The 8,157-nt window shown below is 34.0% G+C and overlaps 2 pseudogenes; both read right to left on the bottom strand.

Moving 5' to 3' along the window:
• Nucleotides 1-1,113: 1,113 nt before the first annotated feature.
• Nucleotides 1,114-1,311, bottom strand: LOC126766941 (small nucleolar RNA U3; annotated as a pseudogene).
• A 5,830-nt stretch (nt 1,312-7,141) lies between these two features.
• On the bottom strand, nt 7,142-7,344 carry LOC126766940 (small nucleolar RNA U3; annotated as a pseudogene).
• Nucleotides 7,345-8,157: the final 813 nt, after the last annotated feature.

The following is an 8,157-nucleotide window of genomic DNA, read 5'->3' as shown; positions in this document are numbered from 1 at the left end:
AGGAATCATTTGAATATATGCCTACAATTTTATACAGATTCTTCTTCAAAAATAATACAATTTCTAAGTATGTATTTGAAATAGTAGAAAGAAACTGCAACTAAATACACAGTTCAATGGATTATAACTGGCTCAGTAATCAGTCCTTGAGTATGTATTATACAACATGCATTCGAAAAGACTGATGTCATAACCTTTCCATCCGACTTTTTCGTCTTTCCACGCCTAAGAACCGGTTCATCATATGCAGTTCACTAGAATGACAGTCGACACACACCGACGCAAACATTTGGTTTTATTACGATTAAAGAGCGCTCAAATACTTTTCAGAATCAGTTATTCGTTGTTTTCATTGGATTATGAACTTGTGAGGCACCCACTTTGCACATTGCTTTCGAATCTTTAGAGCATCTTTGTCCTCGGTGCTCAATTCGCCTGTTTCCAGCTTAGAAAATATCTTTTCAACGGTGGATCTCCCTGAGCCCAAATTCAACAGTATTTTTCTCCCAAAAACCAATGCGTTATTAACGCACGAAATGCTTTTTGATTCATTTTTTTGTAAACTAACACAAATTGCTTCACAAAAATGCTATATCGCATTAACAAATAGTTATTATCCAACTAATAGAAATCATATAGATGGTAATAGTAGTATTATCTATGTATCAGCCACAGTGAAGCGTGGACGGGTCCTCTAGTTTCTTATAATTCTATTATCTCCAAGCATGCCTTTGCCACCAAGTCGTCTTTTCGCGCCGATGGCAAAAGCTAAAAATCATAAATTGCACAACTTTCTGGTGCTTCTCGCAAAAATCTGCGTCGATATGTATTCACGATCATACGTATACGTACATATATATTTACGCATGTTTGTAGGCGAAGCTGCTACAGCGGCAAGGGGTGACAATCGGCGGCCATTACTTTACTTATGAAAATTCTATTGCCATGAATATGGAAATGACAACGGAAATAATCCAAATATGCATATTTCTAAAGGTCATTAATTTCTTTGAAGAAATGAAAGGAATGAATGATCCTGAGAAGTATAGTCTTAACTTTTCAACGGCCAACGTAGAGCATTTTTTAACCAAAAGGAATTTATTCATTAAAATCACCCTTCGTAGTCGTTTTATCCGTTGTAAGCGAACGATTTTCTAAGAAACATCATTTCTAATATGCCACAAGACAAAATTAGAAATGAACTTCTTAAACCTCACGCTGTCAGATAAAACGTAATACCTCGTCATCGCGGGTCGATTTCCAAAAAATGTAAATGAAGACTAGCTACAGAAATAATCCTGTAAAGTACCAAACGGCCAACGCAGGTTATTTCAACAAAAGCTCACATAAAATAGTTGAGAATTCGCAGAAATGAAAGACAAAGGAAGAAAAAGGAGTATAACTTCAATAATGCACAAGCATACAAGCATACATATGCGCACACATGAATAGTCACCTCGTCATCGCGGGTCGATTTGTAAAGAAAGTAAATGAATACTGACCAGAGAACTAAAAGTATAGAGAAGGTGCAGGTTCGACTGCGATCATTTGATAGATTCAAATTAGGGAATTCACCGCATTTGTTAACATTGTAGGTCGGAATTCGCCTCGCAATTTTAACATTTTGTGCAATTCTCTCACATATTCTAACCGAGAATATGAAGAGACAGAAATATATGTATTTATAAAATGATTTCTTTGATATTCCATAGGATGGAAATATGTATGTAGAACTCTTTTATTTTTGATTTAAAATTTTTCAAATTATTTAATGCTAGTTTGATCTTATTTTATAATAAATCATTTTAAATATATAAAAGATTTACCTAAACATTATGATGATATTTTCATGATTCAAACGCAATGTACGAATGTAAGCAATTTCGTTTTGCCGTCGGCATTTCAATTTCTCATGCTTCAATTTGCCATATTGACTTGCAAAAGTAATTATGTATTTCATTGTTTCGTTTTGGCCTAATTTTGTATATTAAGTCAAGTGTCAATATGTAAACATATGTAAACATGTTTTAAACTTTACATAAAATTGAAGTGTCAATAATTGCGCCAATTTTCATAGTGTTGGAAATTTTGAGCGAATAAGACGTGTGCGGGTTAAGTCGTGAATTTTACTTATATTAATTAATTTGAAAGTGCCGAAAAATGCGAAACGAAATTTCAATAAATTTAAATAAATTTAAGTAAATTTACATGTATTTTCATTTAGATTTAATTGTCAATAAATTTTTTAAAAATTATTTGCCCTAGTTGTCCATTTTTTATTTTCTCACACATTTCAGCCGATTTTTGTATAGAAATTTGACCGGCGTAGAAGCAAATGTTTTGCACATTTGTCTGTATGTTTGCGAAAGCAAATGTTCTACAAAAGCATTGAATAATTTCGCAACCATTAGATACAAATGTATATATGTATGTATATCTTTAAATGGTTATCACGCACAATCGAAATAAAAGTACCGGGTACACTTGAGTTTATAATGACAATGTATGTAATTTATTATAAAAATCTTTCTTTATATAATTCCTTATTTTGAAGTTAAATCTTCAATTTTAATTTTAACAGATAAGTTAAATGTTGTAAAATTTAATGTTATTAGATTGTGGGGGCACAGTGGTAATTGCAGCGCGCGAGATTGGTGTCCAAAAACGAGGGTATATAAACGGATGGTGATGCGAACTGTATGTGACGAAATGTGTCTTTTCCCTTTTTGTCCATCCCTTTTGATGAGTGGGTTGAAAGATGTAAAAGTGTGGTGAGTTGAGCGGTTCCATTAGGATGCGCCAGTTTTATCGAGTAGAGTGAGGTGGATGCTTAACTCATTTAAACATCCTGGGCCCCCTAGGCGAATATTTTGCCTAGTATTCCACGAATATTTAATTGTCTGTATTTTGGCGTACTGCTGGTGGAGTAGCCATGACGCAGAATATTTCTGACAACAGAAGTCAATAATGTACTAACATTTATTCGGTATGTGCAAAACATTTTGATTTAAAACATATTACATGTATTTTGTATGCATTTTAATTTGCGTGCATATTTAAGAGAAGCAACTTTATTTTGCGTGTTTATTTGATTTTGCTTTTTTGACGACTCATTGTTATTTTGCGCCTTGTTTGCTTTTATTCATTTCATTATAGGTTATTGAAAATTTCTTATTTTATTATGGTAAACAGTTCGTTTATTTGTTTGCCTTTTTTATGTTATCGGCTCATAAAGGATAGTAACTCCACGCCTGGCTCAGATATGGCCAGAATGTGGCACTCCTCAGCCCTGATTTAGGACTGTGAAATTAGAGCGATCTTGCGAGAGAGTGGCCGTGAATGGAAACGGCTTCATTCATAGAGTTATAAAATTTTGGTAATTTCAAGTTCTAGAGCTGATTTCCGCCAACCCACCCATATGAGTAGCGCTTAGTAGATGTGCGATAAGAACGACCTTTGCCTTTTGTAAGTCTAGGTGCGTCACACTATCGCATTGGGCATATGGTGCTCCCTGAACTTTCTTTTGTTTAAGACTTTATTTATTTTTGAAAATTTATGAAAAGTGTCGATTTTTCAACCTTTTGATACAACTGTGTTTTTTTTTATGGTTTTATGTATGCCTTAATTTGGCGTTTAGTAGCCCGCCACCGCTCTAGGATTATGTTCAGATTGACGTATTTTTTTTTATTGGCGAAAGCCATCCTGCCGAGGTAGGAATTTTCCAAAAGTTGTATGATGCTTTTAACAATTTGGATTGTCAGAAGTAACTCTGACTTTGTTTTTTATAAATAGACTTTATGTTGGGGTATTGCAAAATTGTGGCTCTAGTGGTTGTCGTACGACGTACCGGCCATTATTTGATCGAGTAGTTGTGGTTTTTGAAAAGTACTCACAATACTGATCTTCTTTAGTTTTGTTTAATATTTGGGGAAGTTTCCCTCTATTTTGAAATTTCCTTAATTGTGAATTAAGGCATTTATTTGATTTTTCCTCAACTTGAGTTGGTGTGGTGGTAACTAGTTCTGTAACTAGTCCACTTTGTGTTTGGATGTACAGCGTTTGTGCTTTTTGTGCCTTTGAGCAACATGGTGTCTTTTGGCAATTTTCGGGATTTGCCTTAGCAATTATACCCATGGTTCTTTGTGAATAAGCGCTTCTTTGGGGAGAGATGGAATATCTGCTGTAATGAAGCATTGAATTGTGTCTTTTGTGACAATATAAGCAATTATATTTGCTTTTGCAATTTTTAAGATTGTGTGTATGGGACAAGCAGTTTGTACAGAGTCTTTTTGATCTGACAAAGTTGTTCCTTTCGTTAATATTTAATTTTTTAAACTTATCGCAAGTTTTAAGCTTATGCCCTGTTGTGCATAGTTCGCATGACGTCTGTTTTTTCTGTTCGGATATGAACGAGTGCGTTTTGTGAAAGCTGTTGTTTAAATTGTTTTTGTTACTAACTTGGGGTCTATTGAAGCTTCTATTTTGGTCGTGTTTAGTGTTCTTAGTTTTGATTATTTTTTCTTCTAACCTTTCCGCAATTTCATATTGGGTGGTGAGAAAATCTTTCATTTGTTGCCACGTTGGGCACTTTTTTCGTGATGAGAGCGATTGCTCCCATAGAAGTAACGACTTTTCTGGTAATGCGGCGGTGCAAATGTTTACCAGAATTGGGTCCCAGCTGTCTGTGGGAATATTTAGTGTCGATAGAATCGACAAACAATTTGAAACAGTGGATTCTAGTTTGATGAATTCTACACTTGTTCCTTTCTTGATTTTTGGCAAGTTCATTAGTGTCGTTACTTGCTTATCGACCAGTATTCTGTCGTTTTCATATCTAGCTTTTAGAGCTTCCCAAGCCAAATTGAAATTGTCGTCATTTAATGCGAACTGTTTGACTATTTCGCCTGCTTGACCTTTAGTTTTGTATCTGAGGTGATACAATTTTTGCGCATGTGATAATTGAGGATGGTTTATGTACACGGCCGTGAACATGTCCCGGAAGGACGGCCATTCTTCATAACCTCCATAAAAGGTTTCTGTGTCACATGCGGGCACCTCGAGATGGATGCCTGAACTTGCCTCTTGATATTGTTGCATTTGTGGCAGCTCTACTCTACTGTGGGGAGTAGGTGCAATTGCTTTTATTAGCTTTAATTGATCGGAGATCATAGCTTTCGTTTCTTCATACTGGTCTAAGCAGTTTTCGTATATTGCGTAAGCCGATGATTTAAAATTTTGTGGTAGATCTGAATTGTCAGAATCTACTATGGCGCCATAAGCCGCTTGGAGACGAGTCCAAAAATTGTTGATTTTTATAATTTTGATTTCCAGTAACGATTCCGAGTTTTCGTGAATCGGTGAAGAGGCAAATCTAGTGCAGTATCTTGTTAAACTGTCACTTTCTGAAATAAATTTAATAGCCTGTTTTGAGCGTATAGCTCCTGCAGGTGATTTTTTCCGCTATTGTATTTTGATATTGTGTCATTATTTAACCATTTTTGCAAAATAATATTTTATTATTTTATTTTTATTTTAGCAAAATATTTTTATTTGAATTAAATTACTATTAAAAACCCGTTTTTTATTTATTAAAATATTTTATGTCCGAATATTTTTATTTAGGTACACCCTAATACTTGGACTTATATGTATGTTTGTATGTGCGTATGAAGTTGCTTATGTTTTGTGCAATTGTGAGCTCGTCGAAGAGATCAATATGCTTTGTACATAAGTATGCACGAATTGTTTGTTATGATTTGTTCGTAAGCAATTGAGAGCTCGTTAGAGAGATCAATTAGATTTTTGTCCACAATCCTGCTTGTTTTTGTTTGCCAAAGAACAAGAGATATTGCCAGATAATTGCAAATGTCGACTTTGAACTTTTATGTTTTAATAAAAGATGTATTTTTGCATATACGGTGGTACATGTATATATGTATGTTCGTACGAAGTTGCTTATGTTTTGTGCAATTGAGAGCTCGTTAGAGAGATCAATTCGCTTTTTTGATTAGTATGCACAAATTGTTTGTGCTAATGTATATGAGCAAACAATATGCTGTAATGCTTGTGTAATTTTGTTTTTTTTTTGTTTGGCAATATATTTGCACGACGAAAAGAGAGCGGAAAAACGAATTCGGTAGAACAGATTTCCGTATGCACACAAGATAGGATAGAAGATGTATGCCTTTTAACATCGTATACTATATAAATAAATACTTTTCTTACTAATAGAAATTAAATTTATCACAGCAATATTATGTTATGTGTATATTGCCGTGACAAATCTCCAATTTATTAGTAAGAAAATATTTACTTGTATAGTATACAATGTTAAAAGGCATACATCTTCTATCCTATCTTGTGTATCTGCACATGCTCATATGAGTGTATGTATACGCATGTGCGCGTTCAGAAATTCAAATCAGATTTTCATCACTTATCAATATACTTATTACATGTGCGCGAATTGACTTGCATGTTCATACATTCATATATACCTATATGTACATACATATATTTGCATACATTGCCAAACAAATAATGCACAAGCATACAAACATACATATGCATACACATATGAATATGTCACCAACAAAAAATTGATCTTCACAAGTCAATATGGCAGCCAAATTGGCGAAGAACAAGTGTAGTACATTTTACAACAAAAACGATTTCATTCATGAACGCAGGCGCAAATTCCACAAGCGATCTCGCTTCATTCATAAAAACAGAGGCCGTAACATCTCTCCGAGCATGCCTTTGCCAACAAGTCGTCTTTTCGCGACGATGGCAAAAGCCAAAAATCATAAATTGCACAACTTTCTGGTGCTTCTCGCAAAAATCTGCGTCGATATGTATTCACGATCATACGTATACATACATACATATGTATTTACGCATGTTTGTAGGCGAAGCTGCTACAGCGGCAAGGGGTGACAATCGGTGGCCATTACTTTACTTATGAAATTCTATTGCTACGAATATGGAAATGACAACGAAATAATCCAAATATGCATATTTCTAAAGGTCATTAATTTCTTTGAAGAAATGAAAGGAATGAATGATCCTGAGAAGTATAGTCTTAACTTTTCAACGGCCAACGCAGAGCATTTCAACCAAAAGGAATTTATTCATTAAAATCACTACTCAGAAGTCGTTTTATCCGTTGTAAGCGAACGATTTTCGAAGAAACATCATTTCTAATATGCCACAAGACAAAATTAGAAATGAACTTCTTAAACCTCACGCTGTCAGATAAAACGTAATACCTCGTCATCGCGGGTCGATTTCCAAAAAATGTAAATGAAGACTAGCTACAGAAATAATCCTGTAAAGTATAATATAATTTTCCAGCTTGGCCAACGCAGGTTATTTCAACAGCTCACACATAAAATAGTTGAGATTCATAGGGAAATGAAGACAAGGAAAAGATATATTCAATAATAACAAGCATACAAGCATACATATGCGCACACGTGAATAGTCACCTCGTCATCGCGGGTCGATTTGTAAGAAAGTAAATGAATACTGACGAGAGAACTAAAAGTATAAGAAAGGTGCAGGTTCGACTGCACGATCATTTGATAGATTCAAATTAGGGAATTCACCGCATTTGTTAACATTGTAGGTCAGGAATTCGCCTCGCAATTTTAACATTTTTAACAATTCTCTCACATATTCTAACCGAGAAAATGAAGAGACAGAAATATATGTATTTATAAAATGATTTCTTTGATATTCCATAGGATGTAAATATATTTATGTAGAACTCTTGTATGTAGAACTCTTTTATTTTTGATTTAAAATTTTTCAAATTATTTAATGCTAGTTTGATCTTATTTTATAATAAATCATTTTAAATATATAAAAGATTTACCTAAACATTATGATGATATTTTCATGATTCAAACGCAATGTACGAATGTAAGCAATTTCGTTTTGCCGTCGGCATTTCAATTTCTCATGCTTCAATTTGCCATATTGACTTGCTAAAGTAATTATGTATTTCATTGTTTCGTTTTGGCCTAATTTTTGTATATTATAAGACAAGTGTCAATAATTGCGCCAACATCAAATATGTATATATTCATATGTATAACATGTTTTAAACTTTACCGCCAAATTGAAGTGTCAATAGTACGCGAATTTTCATAAAGT

Source organism: Bactrocera neohumeralis, unplaced genomic scaffold (assembly GCF_024586455.1).
Source record: "Bactrocera neohumeralis isolate Rockhampton unplaced genomic scaffold, APGP_CSIRO_Bneo_wtdbg2-racon-allhic-juicebox.fasta_v2 ctg3176, whole genome shotgun sequence".
In the NCBI taxonomy this organism is placed as follows: Eukaryota; Metazoa; Arthropoda; class Insecta; order Diptera; family Tephritidae; genus Bactrocera; species Bactrocera neohumeralis.
The sequence above is the reverse complement of the archived record's forward strand: the minus strand, read 5'-3'. Positions and strand labels throughout refer to the sequence as shown.